This window comes from Triticum aestivum, chromosome 6B (genome assembly GCF_018294505.1).
Source record: "Triticum aestivum cultivar Chinese Spring chromosome 6B, IWGSC CS RefSeq v2.1, whole genome shotgun sequence".
Classification (NCBI taxonomy): domain Eukaryota; kingdom Viridiplantae; phylum Streptophyta; class Magnoliopsida; order Poales; family Poaceae; genus Triticum; species Triticum aestivum.
In genome coordinates, this window is record NC_057810.1 from 307,168,509 (window position 1) to 307,182,645 (window position 14,137).

A 14,137-nucleotide genomic window follows, 5' to 3' on the forward strand; every position below is an offset into this window, starting at 1 on the left:
TGGAACTGCACAAAATGATCAGAATGTTGCATGCTCCCGTCAGCTACTTTTTTTGCCAACATGCCTTGTTGATTTAGACAGAGCTGGGGGAAAGTTGCTGCCAATTAAAGCATGGATCAATTTTAATTTAACACCTTCTCACAACTTTGTCTTCAGTTGTGATATAAATATTAGCTCTGATTTGCTAATCATTGAGATGCATTAGCAAGGAAGTTAGTTTTTTATTTTTTTCGAAAGAGCATGGATGGCAAGACACACGAAACAAAAGGTGAAAGCTCAAATCATTGTACAATTTCATGTTGCTGGAAAATTATTTGTATAGTACATAAATTATGTTGCTGGAAGCTTGATAGCATTGCCAGAAGCCTCTTCAGCATCTGGATCCATGTGCCATGCACAAAATTATACTCCCTCCATTCCTAAATATTTATCTTTTTAGAAATTTCAAATGGACATATTTTAGAGTGTAGATCCACTCATTTTGCTTCGTATGTAGTCACTCGTTGAAATCTCTAGAAAGACAAATATTTAAGAATGGAGGGAGTAGTGCACAACAACATGGGAGACTTAGCCCAATCGTTGTGCCACACCTAATAGTGAGTAATGAGCAGTCAAATCATAAGCCCCACCTTTCCCACTATAAGTTGCTCGGAAGAAGCAACCACCAATACGCTCTTCTTTGAATCTGCTCATGCTACTCCCCCCGTCACTGTTTGCTTCAACAATCTCTGGGACCAAGGAGACTAGCGATCGGCCTGAAAAATAGCATGTCTATTACTAGAGCAAATATGCGTACACACATGCATGCAGTGCTTCCACCCCAGGTACACACATGCATGCACTTACTCCACTCCGCGTACACACCTACATCGAGAGGAAAATGTGGACTTGATTGCGGTTACCACGCCCTAATTAATTGAGCATTAAACCAAACACGTCTAAAATCTCTCTGGTGGTGGAAATGCATGGAGAGAAATGCATGGGAATGAAGCGCGCCTTGTAAACTATGACAGAGGGAGCAGTAGTATGAAGGTGCAAAACCAAGTACGCGTATGGCCAGTCAGTCAACACACTTCCTCTTGGCATATCACTAACATGTGGAACCGGAGTGTGAGCAAACCGATCTCAATTGACGGCTAAATGGCCAACCCGCCATTCCTTGAGAGAGACGAGGAGCAAGAACACACAGACAGGCTCACATGGAGGCCAAGATATATTCGAGCATGGCCGATCGATATCATCATGACATGTTCGATGTTTTTTAATAGTATTATTGGGCTGTCATTTTCCACACTTGTCCCAAATAAAAATGTGTACTTTATCAACAACTAAAATAAAATAAGAGTATAGACGCTTCACCATGCAGTTCCTAGTACATGTATACTAGTAGTAGTCCTACTCGTACTACTAAACCTTGCTCTTGGCTCTTCGCCTCTTAGTGAAGTCGAACAATGATGTTACTACAGTGTATGCCTCTGGCAATCAAACACCGAATGAACTGTTGCACGTCCACCGCCCGGGCGAGGGTAGGTTGCATTAGTCAAAAGCTTCCCATCGTCCTGCGAGCCACCAGGCTTGAGGTAGAAGGAGAGGGCGTAAGCGAGCCTCACCTTGTCATGCAGGCTTCTCCTTGTTCTGCAAGTTGACGGGACACACCAAAAAGTAGTGCTAGTCCATATTCCCTCATTTCCGGTTAATATGGCTTAATATTTTTTGCGGGTAAATGAGAGAGCTTTATTAATATACAAGCATTCTTAGGACGATCAGCCAAGAGACTGGTCATGAGGAAGCGAGGTGTTTAATCAAGCCATCTCTTGGTCACATTCAAAGTGCAATAAGCACGCACTACTAGGAAAATGCTTATAGATAGAAGTTTACCAGTAGCGCCTTTTTATGACCCTAGGCTACTAGTATTTACCAGTAGCGCTGGGCAGAAAACACGCTACTACTAATATATAACAGCAGCGTTTGTTTGCTTGGGCCGCTCTACTGTTACATGGGCCGCAGAGAAAAAACAATAGCCCACTTAGCTGTAGCGTTTGTTTTGAACGGGCGCTACAACTGGTGGGCTTAGGAGTAGCGCCGGCCTCTAACCAGCGCTACTACTATAGCAAAAGAAAACCGGCCTGAGCGTGCCCACACCCCCTCACTCTCACAATCGATCCCCTCCGCCCGACGACACCGCCGCGGTTAGGGTTCGTCCCCGGCCGCCTCACCCCCGTCGATGGTGCCGTGCACCACCACCACGCACGGTTGCCTCTCGCCTCCTCCGACGCTCCAATCCCGTAAGTCCCCCTTGATCTCCTCCTCCCTGCGCGCGCCACACTAGCTAGGCTCCAATCGATTTGCCGCGGCGGCTCGCCATGTTTTGGGATTTAGGGATTGCACGGTGGCTCCGCGCTTCGATGGCTCCAATCGATTTGTCGCGGCGGCTCGCCACTCCCCTTGCTGCCCCTACGTGGCGCTCCGCCCCCTCTGTTAATTAGTATCACATATGGATTAATAGGATTAGTATCACATATGGATTAATAGGATTAGTATCACATATGCATTTCTAGATCCTACTGTTAATTAGTATCACATATCATCTTATATGTTACTAGATCTTAAGATTTGGCATGCACACTTGAAGTGTTGTTCGTATATGCAGTGTGCTGGCCTGTCATGTTTCCTCGCGTGATTGGGGAGAGAGTAGAGAAAGGGGTTAGGTGAGAGAAGTAGAGGCTTTTTGTTGCTCACCGAAACTTAGGAGAGAGTAGAGAGAAGTAGCTAGAGAAGTAGAGGCTTTTAGCACATATAATTGAAACTTGGGTTTCAATTCTTGGTTGCTGCCCCTGGAGGAGTGGCAGCGGAGGCGGTGCCTACTGTTCTAGGGTTTAGAGAGGGGGCGTCCATGTCGTGCCTTTTCTGGAGAGGAGCCACGGGCGGCGTCGGTTGCCATGTGCCGTTTCATGTAGATGATAGGCTTCTGCAATGGGAATGATTATCCATCGTCTGTGGTTGCGTGAACGCCTCACACTCAAGTTTGTTGATGGTGGTCTTAGGATCGGCCCCCCTTCTGAAATGGTGCCATGGGAGCTTTCGAGATACGCTCCTAGAGCCCTGGTGTCATCTAGGGCGTGATTTCGTAGTCCACAATTGGGCGGGCAAACCGCATCTTCTAGGGCTGGCGCACTCGTCCTGAAGATGGTGTGCTGGCGGGAGCTAGCAGCTAAGCTAGCTAACGTGATCGGCCGGGGACGAGAGTGTCCCATTGTATCATGTTGTCACAATATGTGACTATTGTTTCCGACATTTAGGATCATTGATGTAGTACTTGTAACTACTTGTCATTCCTTTGCTAGAACAACCATAGTGCTCGACCGTAGAATCGTGAGCATTTTTTTAGCTTTGATATGACAACAACGGTTGAGGGTTTCAATTCTTGGCTACTACCACTAGCTTCTTTGTTGATGCATATAAAGATATGGCCAAGAAGCCCTCACTGTTATGTGGTTTCATGGAAAAATCAATGCTTGATTCGATACTCTTTCAGGTTGAAGAGAGATCTGTATGTGGTGATGCTCAAATTGCCAAGTTGTTATGATGCTGTTAGTGAGCCCATTTTTGGTAAATTTCTGAAAAAGAAAACACAGATAGACAGAGAGTTGTATCTGATCGAAAAGGGGGTGTTTGCCTTTTATAATTTTAATTATTGTGCTTGCCATGTGAACTCTAGCTATGTGAACTCTAGCTATGAAAACTTTATGTTTACTTTTTGGATCGTTAATCCTTTAATCATATTGCTTTAGGGAAATGGCGCTACCACCACCACCATGTCGACGGTGCAAGTCAAGGAGCGCCAACAGCCTTGCAACTGGCACGCTGTTTGGCACCTACTTCGAGTCTAGGTTTCTTCATGCGGCGGTAATAAATTATATGAAACTAGTAACTACTATTTTGTTTTTAGTGTTATTGGCATTAATGCATCGTGTATATATCATTTTGATTTTTGTACACAGATCGTCCCATGCAATGTGAGGTCAGAATTCAACAATCTGACTGGAGACTCTGTGACCTTTGAGGCTCTTGGGGGCCCCTACACTATGGAGATCGAGAAAGGACGAAAGCCCACATGGGTGGGAGGAGATGGATGGGTCTGTTTCATCGACAACATGCGTATCACCGGTGGTGAGTTGATCAACTTCTCCTTTAGAGCTGAAAGACCCAAGATGGCCGTGATTTATGTCAACAAAGCAGAAGATTATGAGGATGATGAGGATGATGAGGATGATGACGACCCACTCGGTGATGCCATCGTAGCTCAAAGAATGAAGTTGAGCGAGGAGGAGGTGTGCAACCTATGGGACATCACTTCGCCACGTGCTGACTTCGTCGGGGTGCCATTCGTGACCCGCCTGACAAGTACCATGGTTGATCGGCATATCATGGTATGTTGCATTTACTGTAGTTTTTAGAGTAATTTGATGATATGCTTTATTGTTATACTTAGTGTCGAGTCCGATGATATATATGCTTAGTGAATATTATATGCTTTATTGTTATACTTAGTGTAGAGTCTGATGATATATATGCTTAGTGAATCTTATATGCTTAGTGAATCTTATATGCTTAGTGAATCTTATATGCTTAGTGGATCTTATATGCTTTATTGTTATAATTAGTGTATAGTCCGATGATATATATACTTAGTGTAGAGTCCGATGATATATATGCTTCGTGTAGAATGTGTGAAGCTACTTATTAATTGATATGTTTTTCTTATTCAGAAATTGCCAAAGAGCCTATCTGAGAGTTGTGGTATCAAGCCTGATGAAGAAGGCTCTGCTGGAATACGCCTTACCGCAAGGGGCTCCGTTACCACTTGTGCGTACGGCATGGACACGGACGGTCGCACACACTTCAACTTGGTTGGGTGAAAGAGCTTCCTCGTCGGCAAGAATCTTCATGTTGGACAGGCAATCCTAATTACTATCAGGAACACCCACCGCCCAGGCTTGAGGATGATGGTCGTCATCGACATCATCTAGAACTACATATGCATGCGTGTGGCTGCTGAACCATATATATGCTAGTATGACTACCTAGTAGACTTATCAACTATGATCTATCCATGCGTTGTTGACTACTATATGAGTTTGTGAGATTGTGTGGTTATATTAAATGTGTCACTATCGTTAATGTTTGTGAGATGGTTCTGTGAACTTAGTTTATTTGCACTGGACTTGTCTTGATTTCCATGAATATTCCACCTGACTGCTTTTTTTTATTTTTTATTTCTATTTGCCTAGTTGTAGCGTGGGGAGAAAATAGGGCGCTACTACTACATTATGATAGTAGTAGCGTTGGTGGAGAAAGCGGCGCTACTAATAAGTATTTTAGCTGCAGCGCTTGTTTAGAAATGCGCTACTATTAAATACTAGCTGTAGCGCCCTAGCAGTAGCGCGGGTGCTAGCGCTACTGATATGTAAAAAACCAGCGCCACTAGTAAGCTTTTCTCTAGTAGTGGTACGGTTCGCACAAAGATGCGCCGCAAGGTTTGCTGACCTGTTTACATGCTGAATAACAAAAAAAGAGAAAATATTACCGAGCGCTCTTATTTCTAACAGGATATAGGAGCCAGAATTAAGCGAGAATTGTGGCGAGTGTTCCATGTAATCAACTTCCATTATCACATGCGAGAACACTCGAAGAGAACCAAATGTGTTAAAGATTGTTTTATCACAGATTAAAATAAAATAAGAGTGCAGACGCTCCACCATCCGGTTCCTAGTAGTACATACCTGTAGAGTAGTAGTACTAGTTGTAAACTTTGCGCTTGGATGTTCGCCTCTTCGGGAAGTCGAACAATAATGGCACTAGTATAGTGTATGCTTCTGCAAATGTGAGACCGAATTAACTGTTGCACGTCAACCGCCTGAGCGAGGGAGAGCTTGCATTAGTAAAAAGTTCCTCCTTGTCCTGCGAGCCACCGCGTGCAAGCTTCTCCTCTGTCGGCAAGTTGACGGGACACAGCAAAGTAATGCTAGTCCATACTGCCTCCTTTCCGGTTAATATGGCTTAATTTGAAACGAGATAAATACACTCTGTAACTATATATTTGTAAAAATATGGTCAGTGAACATAATACACTCATTGCGCTCAATATATACATTTTCGGTGTTTATATGGTCACTAGCTCACCCTGGCTGAGTATGTGTGTGCATGCACGTGTAGGTTGAGCACTTGAGCATGATCGTGTGTGTTCCGTCATGTGCTCGAGATGCATGCATTAGGGCGTCGCGCGTGTCTTTTGCGTCCATGTGTACGTGTGACTGTTGCATGCATGCTTGAGGTTGTAGTCCCTCACATTCACATGTTCATAAGTCAATGCTTTGTCAAAACATTGCATGCAAGGTTTAATCATTCGTTGTTCACGCATGCATTCCCAATATTAATACATTGATAAAGACAATTTCTTGAGGAAGACGAGCCCATGAGGCCACTGCCGCCTTGTGTGAGATACTCTGAGGAGAGACAAATCCCGCCAGGCAGGCTCCATTGTATATAATGGAGCGGACTACCTTTTTCTCCATAAAAATCGTTTTATATTCTCTGTGCGTGCCATTGAGCGATATAACTTTATTTAAAAATAACGCACTGACGCATCAAGTCGAACTTTGTTTTGTGCACACGTGGTACACGATGTCCGTAGGTAAACAACCGCTACACGCACTCAAACTAGCACGTGGGCTGCCATTTCATACAGAAATGAGCTCCACCGTGTACCCGCGCGGGTGTGGTTGCACACGAAGCGTGAGTACATGCACCTATTCTCTTCATGTACGTACACCACCTACGTGGGTTTGTGTGAGAGAGATACAAACACGGAGAGACATAGTGTGTGGGTTCTTGACTGCATTTGGGGGGGGGAGGGGGTGAGAGATAGACAGGGAATATGTGTCGATGATATTTCAATCAAAAAATGTAAGATATGCAATGTGGGTGAAATATAGGCCTGGATATATCATATATATAGAGGGGGTGATCCACGAGAAGATAGTGGAGGTATCATTGGCGTGAGGTATCCATAGAATCGAAGAGAGGGATGATGTCTGTGTGTGTGTGCGCACGATCGATAAAGAGTGCCATCGAATTTGTGTGTGCCCACGTCAAAGATATAGGGTGGCTGGCCTACTGGAACGTGAGAGCGAATAGGTGCAGTTTGTCTCTGTGGCATGGATACCTACCTATAGCGCTCGACTATCAGTGTGTGGGAGGCGGTGGGGGGCGTGAGAGATAGACAGGGAATATGTGTCGATCATATTTCAATCAAAAAAGTAACATATGCAATGTGTGTGAAGCAGAGGCTGGATATAACATATATATAGAGGGGGCTATCCACGAGAAGAAAGTGAAGGTATCCCGCGCCGCCACCCTGAGCCCCTTCGCCGTGCGCCGCCACTCCGAGCCCCACTGCCCTGCGCCTGTCACCCCTGCCTTGCGCAACATCCTACCGACCGGACCAGTCGCCGGCCGAATCCAGCCTCGCCCCCGAGCTTCGTCTTCTTCCTCGCCGAGACACGCGACAACCACCCCAGTTCAGGCATACAAAGTACCTCAGTACGAGTTAAAAACGGTGGTCTATTCAGAATAAAAGAAATGGCAGAAATTCAAATTGTAAAAATTCAAGCAAAAAAAGAAACCCCATGGAAATCCTGCTTAGTAAGTACCTCAGTATAAGTCGTAAAATGAGAGAAGTTCAGAACATCGTTGTCAAAAAAATTTTAAGTTCAAAAAAAAAGAAGCAAAACAAAATATTTTCTTTTTGAATAAAATATCATTCAGTTCGATGATACAAACCATGCAAGTACAGGGGTGACGATACAGTAAACCGTTGAAAATTTACGAGCAAAAATATTACCCAAAAACAAAGCAAAAGCTAGTTAGTGAAAACATGCTTAGTACAAACCCATGCAAACATCAGTACAAGTACTCTTTTTCAGAATAATTCAAAATTACTCTACAAAAAATAGCTCAGTACAAACACACACACATATCAGTATGAGTACTCTATTTTTCAGACGGGAAAACAGCAGGATACGTCTTGCCGTATTCCAAATTACTCTTAAACGGTTGCGAGGTAGAGAAAACGTCCAACATGACTAAGTTTTGCATTTTCGATAGCTATCCAACGGTATATTATTTGCCCCTTTTCGACAAACTTTAAAAAAACCGTGTTCAAAACCAATTTTAACCGTATTTGAATTCGTATTTAAACCGTAAGGAATTAGAAAAAACTTTCTATTCACAAAAGTTGCACATTTTCCATAGCTTTCTAATGCCATATCGTTTGCATCAATCCGACAAACCGTTTGCAAAAAATAGTGAAAAAACATTTCACCCAGAATTTCACCATTTTTCAAATTACTTTTAAATCATATAGAATTTGAAAAAATAGTAGATATATGGAAGATGCGTATTTTCACAAGCTTTCCAACGCCATCTCATTTGCTCAATTCCGACTAACCGTTTTGAAAATTAAGTCGAAAATATGATCCACGTTTTTGATTTTGAAAAAAACGGGGTTTTTCAAAACTGCTCTTAAATCATAATTTTTTTGCAAAATCAAACTATAAGACTGTAATGTGGATGTCAAGAGCTTTCCAACGATATATTACACGCCCCATTTCAACAAAAAAAATTGCAAAAAAATTTGAACTAAAGAAGACGATTTTTAACAGCAACAGAAAGCATCAGTTCAACCGCTTGAATTCATTAGTTCAAGTACGGTAACAGAATAATATTCTGTTACGCGTAACAGAATAGCCGAGATGTATATATATATAAACACTATTCTGATCACGGGATCAGAATAATATTCTGATCACAACGTGAACTTCCCGAGTAACGTGCCTGACCTTCCCCAAGTACTGGGTTAAACTTCAGCCAAAAAGTGTCCAAATGAGATTTGTGATATATGGTTGGAAAGCTATGGACACGACTATCATGACCCAAGTTGAAGTTTTGGCAAAATGTAAGCGGTTTAAGAGCAGTTTTGAAAAGCGTTTTTTCATACAAAAAACATGAATCGTATTTTCGATCGCATTTCTAAATCGTTTATCAGAATGAGGCAAATAGTATGGCGTTGGAAAGCTGCTGCAAAACAGCTCCTTTCACATGTTGATAGTTTTCTGTAATTTCTTATGGTTAAAGACTAATTTGGAAAATCATAAAATTTCGCAAACCGAATAGCCGAGTTCGTATTTTTGATGGCATTTCTAAACGGCTAATCCAATTGAGGCAAACAATACGGCGTTGGAAAGCATATGAAAATGTGCTACCTTTTGATGTTGAAAGTTTTTTCTAATTTTGAACGGTTTATAAGAAATTTAAAAAACGATACAAGTTCCAGCGAATTTGTATTTTGAAGCTAATTTTTGAACCGTAAGTCCGAATGCAGCAAATGATATGACATTGGAAAGCTAGATGAAATGCGAAACTTGTTTGTATGTATTATTTCTCCCAATTCTTTACTGTTTTAAGTCAATTTCGAAAATGGCTAAAAAGTTTTTTGGTCGTAATTTCAAGAAATTTTATCGGATTGGGGCAAATAATATACTATTGAAGAGCTACAGAAAATGCCAAACTTTTTCATGTTGATGGTTTTATCTAATTCCTAGCCGTTTTCAAGTAATTTGGAAAATGACGAGATCATTCGTTCTGCTTTTATTGCAAAACATATTCTTCGAAAATGCACCGCGTGAAGAACTTGAACTTCTCGGCATGTTTACTTGAACTTCACTCTGTTTTTGACGTGTTTTGTTTGCTCGTAGCTCTCTATCCACTGCTCGTAGCTCTCTATCCACTCACCGGAATTGAGCAAGTGATATACCGGTGGAAAGCTGTTGTAAACACGCAACTTTCCCGTGTTGATCGTTTTTTCATACTCGAGGCGATTTTAAAAGTTTTTCATCTGAAATTTATTCACTTTAGTAGTTGAACTTCTTCTGTTTTCACGTTGAACTTCTGTGACATATTTTCGTTTGTAATTTTCTCATCCATTTGTCAGTGTTACACAAATGATATTTTTTTTGTACAACCCCCTCTCCCAATAATTTTTTTAACTTTCTCCGACCGAGGACTTGAACTTATAAAAATAAAAATTTTAGCCTTTGCTTTTTTATTCCTTTTTAATACAAAATGCACATCGTGTAGTGTGTGAACTTCTGGCAGTTATCAATCTGAATTTCTCTCGGTTACGTGAGAAATTCTGGAATTTTTATGAATTTTAATCTGAATTTAATAATCTTTTTTTATTAATTTTGAAGCGCTCTATTTTTAAAAGGTGAACTTTTGTTATTTATTTTGAACTTCTTGTTTCCATTCTTTAATAATGAGGAAAATCTGAGTTTTCTATAATCATTGAACTTCTCCATCTTTCTAATTTGAACTTCCTGGTTTTATTTTTTTAGTAACGAAAAAATCCTATTTTTTTGATAGAAATCGAGTTGCTTCGTTAAATTTCAACTTCTAGGTTTATTTGAATAGAACTTCTTCATTATTCCGAATATAACTTATTGGTCTTATTCGTTAGTAACCAGAAAAAAATGAGTTTTCAAATAAATATCAAACTCCTCCGCTTTTAAAAATTGAACTTCTTGGTTTTATTATTTAATAAAAAGAAAAAACTAAGTTTTTAATATGCATTGAACTACTTCATTTTTTAGAATTGAACTTCTTGGTTTTTATCTTTAGTACTGGGGAAAATTGCCCAAAATGACATTGTTTTTTTGAACTTCTGAATCCTAGGTTTTAATATACTTTGAACTTCTATGTTATTCTAATTTGAACTTCACATTTTTTATTTTTTGAGTAAAGTTTTTGTTTTTGATTTTTAAATAAACATGATTTTGACTTTTTTTATTTTTTATCTTCATGGTCGGTTCTTTAATTCATTTTTTAATTTCAACTTCTTCAGTTTATTATTTAGTAATGAGAAAACATCTAACTTTTTTTAACCTTTGAACTTCTCTCTTATTTTACTTTGAACTTCTTAGAGAAAAATATGGTTTTAAATAAGCAAACAATTTTCTAGGTTTTTGCTTTGAACTTCTAGGTTTTTTTACCTTCTTGGTTATTTCAAATTGAAATTCTATGGTTTTCAAATTTGAACTTCTACGTTTTTTGACATTCTCTGTTCTTTCAATTTTTCTAGTTTTCTTTAAATTGAACTTCATACTCTTATTTTTTCTAGAAACAGGAACCATTTCAGTTTTCTGTCTACATCAAACTACTCCCTCATTTTAATTTGAACTTGTTCATTTTATTCTTTAGTAACAAGGAAAACATTAGTTATTTTTTTATAAATATTGAATTTCTCTATTTTTATAATTTGGACTTCTTGGTTTTTTAATTGTTAGTAAAAGAAATGTACTAGTTTTGTAATACATATTGAACCGCTCTCCTATTTAAATTGGAACTTCTTCATTTTATTCTTTAGTAACAAGGAAAATCTGAATTTTCTATAAACTTCAAACTTCTCTATTATTTCGATTTGAACTTCCTAGTTTTATTCTTCGGAGAATAAAATATGGTTTTAGAATCATACAATTTCCTTAAAATTGATCTTCTTACTTTTATTTTTACTAGAAACAAAAAGAGTTTCAGTTTTCCATATACATTGAACCACACCTTTATTTTAATTTGAACTTCATAATTTTCATTCTTTCGTAACAAGGAAAATCTGAGATTTTTATAAATATTGAACTTCTCTATTTTTGTAATTTGGACTTCTTGGTTTATTTCTTGTAGTAACGGAAAAAAATCCTAGTTTTGTAATAAATATTGAACCGGTTCGTTATTTAAATTTGAACTTCTATAGGTTTTTTAAAATGGTGAACAACCTATTTTGTGACTATTGAACTGCTCTATTTTGAAAAATTGAACTTCTTGTTTTTTTATTTTTTTACTTTGTTATTTCATTTTTCAATAATGAGGAAAATTTGAATTTTATATAAACATCGAACTGATCCTTTTTTAATTTTGGACTTCTTGGTGTTTTTCCAGTTATTTATTTTAACATAGAACCACTCAAATTTTTGTGTTCACTTGAGCAAAAATTCAATTCTTTTTGGTTATTGTTTTTTCGTAACGGCAAAATTCATGGGAATTTTTTTTGTGCACCGATATCATTTTCTTCAAAATCGCCAAGTTGTCAAATTTGAACTTCGGGAGTTAACGTACTTCTAGATGATGCTAGTTTTATTCTTGGTATAGAAACATCGAACTACCATGTTATATTAATTTGAACCTCTTGGTTTTTCTCTCCAGCTGAACTTCTGAAGTAAGCTCAAGCTGCAACCTCATCTAGGAAAATCGAGAGAACAGAGAAGACATGGTTTCCCTATACGTAACATGGAGTAGAGGTCACATTTAAGATGAACTAGCGGGCTTTTGCTTGCTTCTTGGTGCCTGCCACGACCAATGCCTTGAGTTTGGAAGACGGCAGCGAGGGGGGTCAAGGATGTGAGAAGCAGTGGTTCTGCACCCGCTCGGGAGAGTTGCGTGGTGGCTGGTTGTGTACAGGCGTAATGATGGGCTGTGCTGCGGAAGGGCACGCCTGCGGCATGCAGTTTTCTCCAATGATGTCTTTTAGCATTAGTTGCACTTGGCGTACAGCCGTAGTAGAACTTCACCGCGAACGACGCATAACCGTAGTACCCGGCGTATGTTTTTAGTGGAACTTCACTGTACGTCTCTAGGCTTGCTATGTAGAACTTCTTGAATTTTTTGCAACTAATTTCTTTGACGCTAAATGGGCCTTAAGGCCATCCAACATTTTTACTGAACACATCAGGGTATGCGCTGCATGCATATCCTCTAACACTATGCCAAAGCACCTCTAATGTTACCAAAATTTTAACTTTCTTTTAGCAAAGCTAAATGCACTAGCAATAGTGCGACCCAAACACAATTTTTCAACTAGTAGAATGTTAATTATGCTGCATTATTAGTAAAATACCAACCTACTGACGAGATCATATTATTTAGAGTAGTAAGTGTACAGGAAGAGAAAATACATGCTCTCTCTCACGGTTAGACAAACAACAAGATGAAGCAAAGAGCAGCGGTGGACTCTACGAGGGTGACGAGCATGTACACCACGACACTCCAGCTACTCGACCTCAGCAAGAAAGAGCATGTAGCAGCGCCGACGGACTCCAGCGCCTCGGACTCACCTAAGTATGGTCACCACAGTAGCTCTGCAACATCCCGCATGGCGCCGAGTTGAACATTTGAATGCCACCTGGAAGTACAAAAAATTGAAGTGTCGACCATACAAATTTAGAGTAATTTGAATAGCAGGAACATTGTAGCCATGTTGTGTCCATTGATTGTGGAGTAGGAGAAGGTGTCACAGATGCAACATGCAATTCAAGTAGCACCCAAAGCATGCAGGGTCAAGCCACCAAAACTGAACCTGGCCTTGTTTGCAGGAAGAACGAGAGAGCTCAAGGATATCAACAGTGTCTCACTATCGAGCAACAGAAAAACCAAATATGCACCAAACTCAGGAAGGTCAAACTAGCCTCCAAGAGAAGTTCAAGATGGCAACGAGCGAAGCTGGTGGGGGCCAGGAAGAGGCTGGAGGTTGGCCATGGAGGTGCACTGTCAGGCATGCCATCGGTGGTGGCGGGTGGCACAGCGGCGTACAGAGAAACGAGGGAGGCGCTGGTGGTCGGGGCGTAGCAGGGAGGAGGTGCACATCCACAATTATTTTGGTAGTCATAAAAAGGTCACAGTCCCACAGGCATAAACAATCGAACTTCCCTAAATTTGAGAAGTAATACATGGACTTCTCCTACACAAAACTGTTCGTCTTTGATACATCACCATGGCATGCTGAAAATTGACACTTTGGACTGCAGCATACTTTGAGCCAGCAGGGGAAGAGGCACTTGAGGTGCCTACCGGAGCTGTGATGTGGAGGCGATGGCGGCAGAAGAACCCAGACCAGGTTGGGGAGCAGGGACAGGGATCTCCATTGAGGATGATCTTGAGGTGAGGAAAGAAGACGTACCAGAGTTGGAAGAGGAGATGTGGGGATAACCGGTGGTGGGGCTGTGGCGCCGGACGGGGGCCGCGGCGACACGTG